At 37.9% G+C, this 16,268-nt stretch overlaps 1 protein-coding gene across 4 annotated transcripts in view; it reads right to left on the bottom strand.

The window, feature by feature from the left end:
- Positions 1-16,268, bottom strand: part of RhoGEF64C (Rho guanine nucleotide exchange factor at 64C) — a 648,841-nt gene that overhangs the window by 496,368 nt on the left and 136,205 nt on the right. Inside the window, exon 2 of one of the 4 annotated variants that reach the window (XM_067787395.1) lies at positions 15,295-15,340. The exons of the other annotated variants lie outside the window; for them this stretch is intronic. The gene's annotated coding sequence lies outside the window, so the exon portion shown is untranslated. The remainder of the gene's footprint in view (positions 1-15,294; positions 15,341-16,268) is intronic. 4 annotated transcript variants of the gene reach the window in all.

The raw sequence follows: 16,268 nt of genomic DNA, 5'->3' as shown, positions 1-16,268 counted from the left end.
TAAAAGACTGGGTCGATTTGCGTGAAATATTGTGTGTGGTCTGACATCATCTTCAAGCTTTAAATTCTCAATTTGTTCCTTTTTTCCTATTTTTCGGAAAGTGAACCAAGGGCCGACCTCTTTCAAAAAAAAAATTTATTGTGCGATATGCTCGAATTTTTTTGAAATGGTTATTTCCTTGACTATCCTATTATTTGAGATCTTTTTTCGGGAAGTGGACCGACCTATTAAAAAAATCGTATTTGTTGTGTGATTTGCTTGAGGCAAAGGGGTACCTCTTTCTCAAGCTTAATATTTGAGAAGCTTTTCTTCCGAAAAAATGTTGAAAATTCATTATTTAGACAACCTTTCAAATAAGTTAATTTTATATATAAAATTTAATAAAAAATCTGTTGGTAACTTTAAAACTCAAGATAGGAAAAAACGCTTAAAAATCATAGCTGTGTTTATTTCATGATGGTTTATAAGAAGGTTTTATTTAGATCCATATCTGAACCCATTTCTAAGATATAAACTAAAATTGTGGACCCGAATGATCCCAGAATGTGTCCCCACAATATAGGTATCAAATAGGAAATATCAGTGGTTTGTTGTTGGGAAGACGAGCGAGAGAGAAATAGCGAGTTATGGAAAAAGCCATAGACTGAAAGAGAGAGATAAAGAGGGTTAGGGAGAGGAAAAATATTGGAAGAAGCAAATCGAGATACAAATGGAGAAAATTCGAGGAGAAGGTAGGAAGAAGACAAACCTAAAGAAGCAAAGGAGGTAAAAAAAAGAGAGGAATGGGACTAGAAGTTGAAGTAGGAATGGGAGTGTTAGTGTTAGTGGCAGTAGAAGAAGGAGCTTGATTGGAATTTGGAGTGGTAAAGAGATTCAATAAAGCCGCCTTCGACAAGAAAGGAGCAGCTTATGTGCCGCTATGTCTAAATTTGGTTTCCCCGCAAAACTTATACGGCTATGCAAAATGACGTTGAGCAACACCATCAGCTCAGTCAGATTGGGAAGGACCTCTCCAAACCGTTCGAAACTAAACGAAGTTTCAGACAGGGTGACCCCCTATCGTGCGATTTCTTTAATTTGATGCTGAAGAAAATTATACTAGCTGCAGAACTTAACCGCACTGGAACAATATACTATAAAAGCGTGCAATTACTGGCATATGCTGATGACATTGATATCATCGGCCTAAACACCCGCGCTGTTAGTTCTGCTTACTCCAAACTGGAAAAAGAAGCGGTAAAGATGGGTTTGATGGTGAATGAGGACAAAACGAAGTACCTGCTGTCATCGAGCAAAGAGTCAGCGCATACGCGCCTTGGCAACCACGCTACTGTTGGCAGCCATAATTTCGAAATAGTAAAAGACTTCGTTTACTTCGGAACCAGCATCAACACTAGCAACAACATCAGCACTCAAATCCAGCGAAGAATCAACTCGATGGCAATTGAAAAGTAAAGTCCTCTCTCGGCGAACGAAAATCATACTCTAGAAGTCACTTGTCGTGCCCGTCCTGCTGTATGGGGCAGAAGCATGGACCATGACAACAGCAGATGAAGCGGCTTTGGAAGTGTTCGAGAGAAAAGTTCTTCGAAAGATTTATGGACCTCTACGCGTTGGCGATGGCGGGTACCGAAGAAGATTTAATGATGAGCTGTACGAGCTATACGCAGACATCAACATAGTCCAGCGAATTAAAACGCAGCGGCTGCGCTGGCTAGGCCATGTTATGCGAATGAATAATGATGTTCCGGCCAAGAAAGTGTTTCTATTGGAACCCGCCTATGGAAGCAGAGGTAGAGGGCAGCCCCCACTCCGTTGGAAGGACCATGTGGAAAACTATTTAAACTCCCTTGGTGTGACCAATTGGCGCCGGTTGGCGGAGTGAAGGAGCGACTGGCGCGCCTTGTTGGACGGTCATAACCGTTTAGACAGTTAAGCACCAATTAAGTAAGTAAGTAAGTAAAGAGATTCCATAAATGAAGAAATTTATGTGAGAAAAGTGAGAGAGGGTGTGGAACTGAGAATGCTAGTGCCAGTGAAATTGGACTAGAAGAAGTGTTAGTGGGAGTGGGATTGGGATTGGTAATGCGAGTGGGTGTGAGTGTGGAATTGCGAGGAAGATGAAATGAAATAAAGAATGGACAAGAATGAGAATAAAAATGGAAAAGAAACTAGAACAGAATGGGATGAAAAATTAAGAGAAGTAGCGGGGCTCACTTTTAAAATATCGACAAACGAATTCTTGGGCGGAAAAAGTGTGCCGGGCAGTGTTGTTCTGTATATATCGTCAAAGGAGAGAAATATGATTTTTAATAATCGGGGATTGCCCATATTGCTTTTTTTTTTTTTTTTTTTTTTTTTTTTTTTTTTTTTTTTTTAAATGTATGAAAACATTTATTTGAAGCAATTTTTTAATTTTTTTATAATTTATTTAATAATTTGGGAAAAATTTAAACAACGTGACATCAGGACGGAAATATCAATGAATCTTGCTAGACAATTATCACGCCGTCTTAGAATGCATCAAAAAAGCTAGATGGGGTTATAGTGAAGTTACACAGATAATTTTTTTCCTTCTTTTCGAAAAAACATTGAACCCACATGCGCTCGTTTTATTCCCGCTGAATTAATGCCGTAAACTTTACGAGCTAGCGTGAACTTGTGAGACAACATAACCTTGAATATCAGGTGGCTGAAATGGGAGGAACCTCTAAATCAGTGGTCTACATTCCATATCACAAATCAGCTATGATCAACCGTAAGGTCCCTCTCAAATCCGACAAAGCTCTAAGGCAAAATTTTCAACACCTTTGAAACTCAAGTGCTGTCGTATGTGAAGAAAAGCGGGTGCGCTTTCTGTCGGCAATACGTAATGTATTTCCCGGATGAAAAATCAAGAAGGCAGCCCAACAGACACGCACATGAAAGGAAACACAATATGTTTCCTATTACCATAACTGCCAAAGAGGTTTAAGAAGCCATCAAACCTTCTAGCCATCAGGAGGAGTGATGCTTAAAACATTGGCAATGGAGGATTCAGTTACCTGGCTCTTTTCTTCAGCCTATTTTTCTCCACTATTGACATCCCTGAAAAATGGAAAAAGGCGATGACGGTACTACTACTTATTCCACCGCAAATCTGCGACTTGCCATCCCCAGCATCGCTTCCGAAAATTCCATAGCACTCTCATGGCGATAAACGCCATCTACTCACAAATTCACTGCGGATTGAACTAAGAAATCGACCATAGAGGAGTATTCGTAGCGCTAGATAATCAAAGTACAACCAATCAAAGCGCATTACTGCAAGACTTGGAAAGGTGTAGCCTCCTACGCAGTCTCAAAATATGGACCGCAAGTTGTTTGGGTAGTAGGTATGCATTGATCCAGTAAAAAAACTGAACATCGTAGCCAAGAAGAATTTAATATAGGGGGCCGCCCGTTGGTGTCCTATCACCATTTCCCTCGTCGGTAACTACTCGATAATGGCTAAATAGGTTCATTGATGAGGTCAAATTAGCAACTATATCGCTAGTCTTGTTTGTTTTTTCGCCTGTCGTAACTTGACACCTTCCCCGGATAAGGCCCCGGCGACCTTATTCATAAAGTGGAGAAAGCAAATACTGACAATTGAACATTCACGTCGATGGCATTATGATTCCGACTGTACGTCACCAAAAAATGATGGGTGTGATGTGCGATAATGAGCTACAGTTGCAGCTGAAAGTTCGTACCGAAAGTTCAGAGCCATAACGAAATCCTTAAATCCTTCGGTGACTGCACTTGGGGCAAAGACAATGAAACACTCATAGCTAATTATAAAGCGATGGGCCGGCCGCTTGTATGCTACGCGACTCCTATATGGTCGCCGAGTTTGGAAGAAGCTACCAGCATGTCAAAACACCATGCTCAGAAGTGTCACGGTGTGTCTTTTTATGTCACCCTCTCATCATCTACACAGTGGGAAGAAATACATATTCCCCGTACAGAAATAAACGAAATGCCAATCAAACAGTTTACGTTAAATACTCAGAAAACTGAGGACCTTAGAAGACATCTGATTGGAGAAGCTTTGGATATAAGGAGTTACCTCTGCACCATGAAGAAATCCAGCACACCAGAGTTCAGCCGTTTAAATCAATAGTGCATAAATAGGCCTTTTCGGCACAAAAAAAAGCGATAAAGTCTTACGCCTATAAATGATCTGTGAAATAAAAATCATGCTCTACGAGTCACTTATCGTACCTGTCTTGCTATATGTTACGGAAGCATGAACCATGACAACATAAGATGAAGCAGCTCTGGAGGTACTACAGCGAAAAGTTCTTCGAAATTTTTATTGATCTCTGCGCGTTGGCGATGGCGAGTACCGAAGAAGATTTAGTGATAAGCTGTACGAGCTTTACGCAGACATCAACATAGTTTAAAAACCCAGCACCTACGCTGGCTAGGCCAGAAAGTGTTTTTTTATCGGAACCCGCCTATGGAAGCAGAGAAAAAGGGCTGCCCCCACTACGTTGTTAGGACTCGGTGGAAAACGATTTAAACTCCCTTGGTGTGACCAATTGGTGCCAGTTGGCAGAGCGAAGAAGCGACTAGCGCGCCTTGTTGGATAGCCAAAGCCATTTAATATTAAGCGCCAATTAAGTATGTAAATAAGACCTCTGTTCTCAGTTGCCAAAATCCGAAGCTCGCAAACTAAGATATTATTATAGGTTAAACTCTAAATTAAACAGAATCAGTTGCGATGAAGGAAATCTATACCTCGCATCTAATAAGTCCCCTCATAACACCAACCATCTTTTCAATTGCAATGTGGTACAACGTCTCTAACGCTCATATCTCTCATGTCCAACCATATTGAAACTGCAAATTTCCTTCGTTAGGTTAGCTTAGTTAAACTGGCCGGTCCATGAGGACTTCACACAGACTGAATGAGTCCGTAGTGTTTCCAAAAGTTTATTTAACGACCAAACTGAAAAACCTTATCAAAAACAAGGAACAATGTTACAAAATAACTCTGTCCTCTTGGCAAATACTAAAAGCTTTCTATGACCTCTATCAATCCTTATATCTGGAGTCTTAGCCTGGCAAGCGCAGGGCACGAGCATAAAACGTGCTCGATTGTTTGCTCCTTCAAACGTACTTCCTACATCTGCTACCACTGACCAAGCCTAATTCAAAGGCATGTGACGCCAGAAGGAAGTGCCCAGTCAGAATAATCGTCATAAGTATGCAGCCCTCTCTTTTTATTATAAAAGTAACTTTGTTAGTCTAAGGTTGAAAGACCTACACATAATCTTCGAGACTTTACAGCCCCTTACAGCCGTTAAACTTTGTGTGAGGATTACCAAAAATTATGTATTTTACATTTATCGAAAATATCGCTTATATCTGAGCTCTATGCTATATTTATCTTATACCACTGATTGTTCAGATATTAAAAATTTTCAAAATTTGATTAGTTTTTTCATATTCATATTCAGTTTATTCAGTCTATGATTTACATCTTACAGACTAAATATAGAATTTATATAAAAAAAAAAAAATTGTAAAAAAGTATAATATGCATTGATAAAAGCTAAAGAAAGTATATGCATAATAATAGAAAAAAGTTAAATTAAATATCTAAATGTAAATGCAAAAGTATTTGGGACTTGAAAACATCCCTCGACTGAGAGAAATCAATATTTAGCCATCTCGAAAGTTTATTGAATTCTGTTAGAGAGCGAAGAATAGGATCGAAAAGGACATAGTTCATTCTGAAAGAGGCCACATAAAAAGGTAGGGAAAAACGAAGTGATCTACTGGGCAAATTGAACGTGATTTTCCCGAGCAGGTCAGGGCAGTTTACCAAACCTGCCACGAGATCAAACACGAACATAAGCCCGTGTAGGGTTCTCCTAGAGTGCAGGGGTTGTAGGTTAATTAACGTATACCGAGATAAGAAGGTAGCGGATCCACGAAATGGAGAGATCCAAGCCCAAACCGAACAAATTTCCTTTGAACCCTTTCAATTCTAGCCGCATGACAGCTGTAAATAGGGTTCCAAATAATAGAAGTATACTCGAGCTTTGAACGAACTAAGGAAATATATAAAGTCTTCCTGGTATAGGGATCCTTAAAGTCCTTAGCATAACAGCGCAGGAAAGCAAGGTTTCTATAAGCTTTCGCAAGCACATAACAGATATTATTAACAAAAGAAAAATTAGTATCAAATACAACACCAAGATCAACAAATTCATTGGCTGCATTCAAGAGACTGCTTTCTAAATAGAAATGTGAAACAAAATTAATACTGGACTTCGAGAAAGACATGTGAAAACATTTTTTAATGTTTAGGTAGAGCATGTTGGTATTACACCAGTCAGCTAGATTATTCAGGTCACGCTGCAAAAGGAAAACATCTGATGGACTATCAATCCTACGAAAGATCTTCACGCCATCAGCATAAAGTAGAAAATTGGAAAACTGAAAGCAAGCACCAATGTCATTGATAAAGAGAACGAACAAGAGCGGCCCAAGGATACTACCCTGAGGAACCCCAGAGGTTGCCACAAAAGTGTGCGACCTACAATTCTCAATATCAACACAAAGGGATCTATTAGACAGATAAAACTTCAACCAACTCAAGAATACCGATTGGAAACCAATGAACTCCAATTTCTTCAGTAGAAGCTGATGAGACACATTGTCAAATGCCTTGGAAAAGTTTGTATATATGGTATCCACCTGCGAACCGACTTTAAAGGCTGATATGCAAAAGTTCGAAAAAGAAGCCAAATTAGTGACTGTAGAGCGACCAGAAACAAACCCATGTTGGCGCGGATCAATAATGCTCTTAACAACAAAGAAAAGTTTTTCCTTAATAATTATTTCGAAAAGCTTAGAGCAAACTGAAAGCTTAGCAATGTGTCTGTAATTAGAGACATCATTCTTATTTCCAGACTTAAAGATCGGCGTGATTGACGCGGACTTCCACCTGTCAATAAATAATCCAGAATATAGAGCAAAATTAAATATTTAGCAAAGCGGAATGCATAAAGTTGAGCCACAATGCTTCAGAGAAAATGCACACAGTCGATCAGGATCACATTTTAGCGCGGTCTTTCACATGCAAATAGCTTTACTGACATCCTGCACAGATAAAGACAGCGAACCGAAATCTATGCATTCAAATAAGTATGAGCTAGAGTGGAGGGTATCCTGAATAGTAACTTCATTTTCGAAATTAGATTTGAAAAATTCTGCAAAAAATTCAACAGTGTCATTTAGAGACTGTGAGCAATTGTCATTGTACTTCATGCAAATAGGAATATTGGAAGAACCACGCTTGGACCGAATAAAATTCCAAAATGCTTTTGGATTTTCTTTCAACTCCGATTCTACCTTACTCCTATACCGATTATATAAAAATTTATCAAGAACATTGAACTCCTTCACACTGTTTAAATACTGATCTCTAAGAGCAGAATTCGAAGAGTCAGCCTTGTACAATTTTTCATATTTATTACGTTTGTTTTTCAACTTTTTGAGAGTAATATTGTACCAGGGTAATTTATGTATTTTGTGGACCCGCCGAGGCACCTTATCAGAAAAAACCTGAGCCAACGTCCCCAAGAAAATCTCGAAACAGACACTAACATCAATAGACTGCAAAATAGTTTCCCAGGGTATATCACCAAAAGTATTATTTAGTTCACTAAAGTCAGTTGACCGAAAATTAAAAGAATGGTTACTTAGATCCGTAGAGATCGGGATGGAATCAATATTAAAAAGGGTAATGACGAGCGGAACATGATGCCTATCATGCTTTCAGAGAGGCTAAAAATCGAATTCTCATCAACAAAAACAAGATCTAAAAACTTAGCAAGTGCATTAAATACATTATTAATTTGAATAAGATTACAACTTAAGAGGCTATCTATAAAATTTATATAAAGAGTACGCGTAACATTAGCCGGAAACATAATACCATTATTTTGGAGATCTAACCAAGTAAAATCGGGTAAGTTAAAATCTCCGAGAATACAAAAATGAGCATCACAGTTAGTTTCGCAAATATTAACAATATTTTCAATGTGAGAGTTATATAAGCTTTCCGCACTATTTGGTGGAATATAAGATACACAAATGAATGTAGATCCAGCGGAACCGATTATGCGAACACAGAGTTGGTCAATTAACGAATCGTTGTGTAAAAGTTGATATTTCGAGTAGCGTAGATTTCTCTTTATGTTCACTTCTATTCCCTAGAGTTATTATCGTAAGACAGTCCCCTCCTTGATTGCTCTAACTACAATAATGACTTTAGAACGGTACTACAAGAATGCGAATACTGCCATGTGCACGCAACTTTACAATAACAAAACAAAAGAGTCTTAAAACGTGTTGCAAAGCTATGAAATAAATTTATTTGAATGAACCTGTCCATCGGTCAACCTTGTTTTGCCACCATTCATAAACCGTTTGGCAAATTGTTGTATTCTATGCTTTAACAAGTTTTTAAAGCATTTTGTTAGTGCCACGCCTACCAAACCGATTCACCGTTTTAGCTCATTTCATGCAAACGCACGAAATTCATTAAAAGCGCGTTCTTTCAATTATTTTTACAGCGTTGTTGATGACTACAAAAACAAATACAACCTCTAAGCGCAAATACACACACATATGCATACACGCGCAGCAACGCCTTAATGTACATTTGTCTATGCGTCTGCATGATTCCATTTGTTTGTCCATCCGGTTGACTTGCCACATGCCACATCAATGTACTACTAGGCACGCAAAGTGCATCCAACATCGTCATGTCATGCCAGTTGTGCTCCTCTACACATCCAAGTCTTACCAACAAAAGCATCATGCAACAACTTCTCAAGCTACTACTTTGTTGATTTTATGAGACGATGATTTTTCTTCTTATTTCTCATTTCTTTTTATACTCAGTTGAGCAGAGCTCAAAGAGTATATTAACTTTGATTGGATAACGGTTGGTTGTACAGGTATAAAGGAATCGAGATAGATATAGATTTCCAAATATCAAAATAATCAGGATCGAAAAAAAATTTGATTGAGCCATGTCCGTCCGTCCGTCCGTCCGTTAACACGATTACTTGAGTAAATTTTGAGGTAAATAGATGAAATTTGGTATGTAGGTTCCTGAGCACTAATCTCAGATCGCTATTTAAATGAACGAAATCGGACCATAACCACACCCACTTTTTCGATATCGAAAATTTCGAAAAACCGAAAAAGTGCGATAATTCATTACCAAAGAAAGCTAAAACGATGAAACTTGGTAGATGGGTTGACCTTATGACGCAGAATAGAAAACTAGTAAAATTTTGGACAATGGGCGTGGCACCGCCCTCTTTTAAAAGAAGGTAATTTAAAATTTTGCAAGCTGTAATTTGGCAGTCGTTGAAGATATCATGATGAAATTTGGCAGAAATGTTACTCCTATTACTATATGTACGCTTAATAAAATTAGGAAAATCGGAGAAGGACCACGCCCACTTTAAAAAAAAAATTTTTTTTAAAGTAAAATTTTAACAAAAAATTTAATATCTTTACAGTATATAAGTAAATTATGTCAACATTCAACTCCAGTAATGATATGGTGCAACAAAATAAAAAAATAAAAGAAAATTTAAAAATGGGCGTGGCTCCGCTCTTTTTCATTTAATTTGTCTAGGATACTTTTAATGCCATAAGTCGAACAAAAATTTACCAATCCTTTTGAAATTTGGTAGGGGCATAGATATTATGACGTTAACTGTTTTCTGTGAAAATGGGCGAAATCGGTTGAAGCCACGCCCAGTTTTTATACAAAGTCGTCCGTCTGTCCTTCCGCATGGCCGTTAACATGATAACTTGAGCAAAAATCGACATATCTTTACTGAACTTAGTTCACGTACTTATCTGAACTCACTTTATCTTGGTTTAAAAAATGAACGAAATCCGACTATGACCACGGCCACTTTTTCGATATCGAAAATAACGAAAAATGAAAAAAATGCCATAATTCTATACCAAATATGAAAAAAGAGATGAAACATGGTGATTGGATTGGTTTATTGACGCGAAATATAACTTAAAAAAAAAACTTTGTAAAATGGGTGTGCCACCTACCATATTAAGTAGAAGAAAATGAAAAAGTTCTGCAGGGCGAAATCAAAAGCCCTTGGAATCATGGCAGGAATACTGTTCGTGGTATTACATATATAAATAAATTAGCAGTACCCGACAGATGATGTTCTGGGTTACCCTGGTCCACATTTTGTTCGATATCTGGAAAACGCCTTCACATATACAACTACCACCACTCCCTTTTAAAACCCTCATTAATACCTTTAATTTGATACCCAAATCGTACAAACATATTCTAGAGTCACCCCTGGTCCACCTTTATGGCGATATCTCGAAAAGGCGACCACCTATAAAACGAGGGCCCACTCGCTTTTAAAATACGCATTAACACCTTTCGTTTGATACCCATATCGTATAAACAAATTCTAGAGTCAACCCTGATCCACCTTTATGGCGATATCCCTAAATGGCTTCCACCTATAGAACTATGGCCCACTCCATCATAAAATACTCTTTAATGCCTTTCATTTGATACACATTTCATACAAACATATTCCAGGGTTTCCCTCGGTTCATTTTCCTACATGGTTATTTTCCCTTATGTTGTCACCATAGCCCTCAACTGAGTATATAATGTTCGGGTACACCCGAACTTAAGCTTCCTTACTTGTTTTCTTTCAGCTGCAGTCAATGATTCTGCTGCTTCTTTCCTATAGCTGATTCTTTTACCGATCTTTACCAGTTTGAATGAGTCGCGCTGTGTGTGTGTGTGTTTGTTCTTTGGTTGAGTTTGGTACTCGCTATTTGTTGGTTTTTCAAGATGGAGGCTTTCTGTTTATTTGTCCCAATTCTTTTTGGTAGTCCATGCAGAAGAGACAAATTTATGCTTCTCTGGAGATGAAACAACTTGCGACTTTGGCTTTGTTTGTTTTCACGTTAATGATGAAAACAGGTGAAGATGATGATGAAAAGGCTTACTTTGCCCTTAAAAATTGTGTCTGTAGTCATTCGTATTAAGGAGCCTGCTACTCTGATGCAGTCAGTTTATCTCAGATAAGTGATAAGACTTACTGTGGACTTCGAAGGCAAGTTTAAAGTAAAATCCCCTCTCGACAAATGAGAATTACAGTCTTTAAGTCTCGCATCATAACAGTACTGGTACATGGCTAGGACTTATGAACGGTGCCGAAAGAAATTGGGTTGGCACTTGGAGTGGCCGAGAGAAATATTCTCTGGAAAATAAATTAAAGATAACAAGTAAGGAAGGTTATGTTCGGGTGTAACCGAACATTACATACTCAGTTGAGAGCTATGGTGACAACATAAGGGAAAATAGCCATGTAGGAAAATGAACCGAGGGAAACCCTGGAATGTGTTTGTATGACATGTGTATCAAATTAAAGGCATTAAAGAGTATTTTATGAGGGAGTGGGCCTTAGTTCCATAGGTGGACGCGGTTTTCGTGATATCGCCATAAAGGTGGACCTGGGGTGACTCTAGAATGAGTTTGTACGATATGGGTATCAAATGAAAGGTGTTAATGAGTATTTTAAAAGGGAGTGGTGTGAAGGCGTTTTCCAGATATCGACCAAAATGTGGACCAGGGTGACCCAGAACATCATCTGTTGGATACCGCTAATTTATTTATATATGTAATACCTGCCAAGATTTTAAGGGTTTTTTATTTCGCCCTGCAGAACTTTTTCATTTTCTTCTACTTAATATGGTAGGTGTCACAACCATTTTATAAAGTTTTTTCTAAAGTTATATTTCGCGTAAATAAAACAATCCAATTACCTTACCATGTTTCATCCCTTTTTTCGTATTTGGTATAGAATTATGGCATTTTTTTCATTTTTCGTAATTTTCGATATCGAAAAAGTGGGCGTGGTCATAGTCGGATTTCGTTCATTTTTCATACCAAGATAAAGTGAGTTCATGTAAGCACGTGAACTAAGTTCATTAAAGATATGTCGATTTTTGCTCAAGTTATCGTGTTAACGGCCATGCGGAAGGACAGACGGACGACTGTGTATAAAAACTGGGCGTGGCATCAACCGATTTCGTCCATTTTCACAGAAAGCAGTTAACGTCATAAAATCTATGGCCTTACCAAATTTCAAAAGGATTGGTTAATTTTTGTTCGACTTATGGCGTTAAAAGTATCCTAGACAAATTAAATGAAAAAGGGCGGAGCCACGCCCATTTTGAAATTTTCTTTTGTTTTTGTATTTTGTTGCACCATATCATTACTGGAGTTGAATGTTGACATAATATACTTATATACTGTAAAGATATTAAATTTTTTGTTAAAATTTTACTTTAAAAAAAATTTTTTTTAAAAGTGGGCGCGGTCCTTCTCCGATTTTGCTAATTTTTATTGAGCGTACATATAGTAATAGGGATAACGTCCCTGCCAAATTTCATCATGATATCTTCAACGACTGCCAAATTACAGCTTGCAAAATTTTTAAATTACCTTCTTTTAAAAGTGGGCGGTGCCACGCCCATTGTTCAAAATTTTACTAATTTTCTATTCTGCGTCATAAGTTCAACTCATCTACCAAGCTTTGTCGCTTTATCTGTCTTTTGTAATGAATTATCGCACTTTTTCGGTTTTTCGAAATTTTCGATATCGAAAAAGTGGTCGTGGTTATAGTCCGATATAGTTCATATTAAATAGCGATCTGAGATGAGTACTCAGGAACCTACATACCAAATTTCATCAAGATAACTCAAAATTTACTCAAGTTATCGTGTTAACGGACGGACGGACGGACGGATATGGCTCAATCAAATTTTTTTTCGATCCTGATTATTTTGATATATGGAAGTCTATATCTATCTCGATTCCTTTATATATGTACAACCAACCGTTATCCAATCAAACTTAATATACTCTGTGAGCTCTGCTCAACTGAGTATAAAGAGTGTAAAGAATAAAAGTATTCGCTGTACTGTATAGGACATGTGATGTGATTGGATGTAGTTACTCCAGATAAAGAAGTAACTACAAGATGTAAGATGGAAAAAACATTTGGAAAAGCACTTGATCTCCCTTAGGGAACACAGTTGGTGCCAGTTATCGCGAACTGGTTGATCAATACAAACCTCATCTGAAATGTGTCCAGACTGTTACTAGACATTTTTTGACTAACAAACGAAAAAAACTTATAAGATACTCGAACTTATGTTATAAAATATTTCCATCCTCCTGGCAAATACTAGACATTTTCTAGGACGAACCCTAATTGCGTCCTCGTGTTATGACAACTATGCCGTTCCAATAACTGGAGCCTTGACCTCGTAAGCGCAGGACACGAACACAGACCGTGCTTAGCTGTTTCTTCTTACAGGCCGCACTTCCTACATCTGCTGTTACTGCCAAAAAGCTGTGTCCAGCTGGTACGCCCTTCATGAGCCTTAAGTTTTATCTCCTTAGATATAAGTATGAGCAACTTTGAGAATCTAATATCGTAGGACTTGCACATGATCCTAGAAATTTTGTAGGTCCACATTTCTGTGCACGTCTTTATTGCCTGATAATTTATATGCAACTCTTGTCTCTTTTGCTCGCTGCCAAGCGGATAGGCACACGTCTGCCAGAGATTCATCAAGTGCTGCGCTCTCCTCTGGCGATTCGTCGTCCTTTTCGAAGCCTTCTGTCCATTTACGACCGGGAATCCAGTATAGGCATACAATTCAGACTGAGTGAAGTCTAATCTTTCACCAGGAAACTTCTTGTTGAAGCGATCAGTGAGAAGATTGCCATTATGGACTCATGACTTTCAATTTACGTGTATATTGATGCGACTGAGTATTAAATAAATCAATATAATTTGCTTGTAGTATTTAGGGTGCGGTAATGTCTCGGTTGCAGATAACTGGTTTCTTTGTGCCATTCTCCAAGCATGCGGAACGTGGTTCAGATGTATGCAACCCTCAAAGATTTTTCTTAGCCTTTCAACAATTAAGTCACCTGCCATCTGCAACAAATCGGGGAATGTCACATTTAGAATCGGTGATTAAAACTTGGTAAAAGTTTTTTATCGCCCATTAAATTTTGGTATTTGTCACCAATTTTGTTACTACTCGCTCCGTATTAGGAGTACTGATGTTGTTACACAACTCTTCCGCATCATCTCTTTATAGGAAGTGTGTTTTAATTAGCCCTTTAAGAGATCCTTTACTACCACGTGACCATTCTCCGTTGTCCTTTTTATCAGCCCTTGAACTCTCATCTCCCTTAGATAGAACTTTTCTTAGTCTCGCCGCTTCGCTAGTGCATTCTATGTCTGTAAACAAAATTTTCATGAGACTCTCTTCTCCCTGCTATTTCTCAACAGATCCTTAAATTTATAGATCGTCAACAAATCTATTTACTCGTCCCATCACTTATCCGCAACATAAGCCAGCTTGGAGATCTCTTTTAAGCAACAAAAATCAGCTCCTTAATTCACAATATTGGCATTGCTTTTCCATCGAGACTACTTAGAAAACAAACTTTGACGCAGCTGTGATAAAGATAAAGAGACGGTAAATGAAAATTAAGGGAAAGTGTGAGGAAAAGAGAGGGGAAAGGAAAAAATATTGAAACAGAAGAAATGCAAAGTTCGAGAAGAATGAAACTTGTCACGGGTTCAAATTTATAGCTTCTCTAACCTAAATGTCAACCACACCTACCCCTGGAGATACATTTTAATTAGAATTTTGGACTCTCGCCTAGGGATCCTTATGGGAGGAGATAGTTGGATGACCTGAAAGGTTCAATGTGGCCGTATTAATCCATTTCCGAGATAGTCGGATTACCGTCTCAGTTGAGCTATTTTTAGGAGCATACCAGATCCGTTTTCCTCAAAGGCCAATCAACACCGACAAAACTCCACTAAACTTTCGGGGAGTCTCCTTATCACTACAAGATGGATTTGGAATTTCGTTTTCAGTTTCGAGAATGCCAAAGAACCAATGTGCAAAACATGTGAGCCGCAGGTGGCTTACGAAACTAATACAATGTCATAACTAATCTCAGAACTGTTATTAATCGAATGCAAAGAACCGGTCAATTTGTCTGATTAATTGACTATTTTACTGAACAACTTTTGCTAATCGACTAGTCGATTATTCGATAATACGAATAGTCGATTAATGGGAGCTGTAATATTTGAAAATGAACTGAAGCATGTCTAATTATTTAAAGCTAATTACCTTGGTTATTATCAAGAATCCGGACATTCTTTGATTTCGAACATACCTGAAAATAAAGAAGAATTTTAATTTAGTTATTTTCAAATATTTGTATTTTTAGTCCAAAAAGTAGTCTAATAATCAAATCATAATTAAAAACAAAATGAAATCTGTGCTTTACGAATCTTTTGTTTTCAACTTAATTGAAATATATTTCGAATCACCCTATCCTCTCCGTTCTCATCTCCCCTCTTCCTCACACTCTGTATCTCCTTCGTCCTCTCTTTCTATCTCCGTCCTTCCCAATCTCCACCCCTTTCCGTTTCCTTCCCTCTCTTCCTCACTCACCCCCTCTTCCTTACTCGTACCTCTACCTCTACCACTGCATCCTTTTGAGCACTAAGTTATCACTCGGATGCTGAAACCTCAAGCACCACACTGATTAACTTGCTCACACATTTTCTCAATATATGTATGTATTACATCCACACCTACATACATCTGTGTAGTAGGTGGGCTGAAATCTGTCAAACAGTCATCCGCCTGAGTTTAACAAAAAACGGTGTAAGTTGCTGATGCTGCATACTATAAAAGTTTATGTTAAAAACATTTACAGACATTTTATTTAATGATATGGACAAACGGTCCATAAATCAACAATTTTTATTGCAATTTCTCTAGCCACTTCAGTCATACTTCCTAGTTTTTTATTGCTTTGACGCCTCCTTTACCTACTTTGGTACAAGCCAAAGAGTCTCAATAGCAATTTATAACATTTTTTTTTCACTTGGAAATTAATGTCAACTAACCATATGCAATTTGAAAATGAGCTCCTCATAATGTGCTGCATTACCAATAACAACACCAACAAAGCAATATAAATTAGATGTTACAATGGAAGAAACAAGCGTTTAAGATACAGCCACACAATGTGGAACTTTTTCTGGTGGTCGCGTATGACAACATTCTACGCATTCACCCAGCAGTCGAGTCAA

Source organism: Eurosta solidaginis, chromosome 5, assembly GCF_040869045.1.
Source record: "Eurosta solidaginis isolate ZX-2024a chromosome 5, ASM4086904v1, whole genome shotgun sequence".
In the NCBI taxonomy this organism is placed as follows: domain Eukaryota; kingdom Metazoa; phylum Arthropoda; class Insecta; order Diptera; family Tephritidae; genus Eurosta; species Eurosta solidaginis.
The sequence above is the reverse complement of the archived record's forward strand: the minus strand, read 5'-3'. Positions and strand labels throughout refer to the sequence as shown.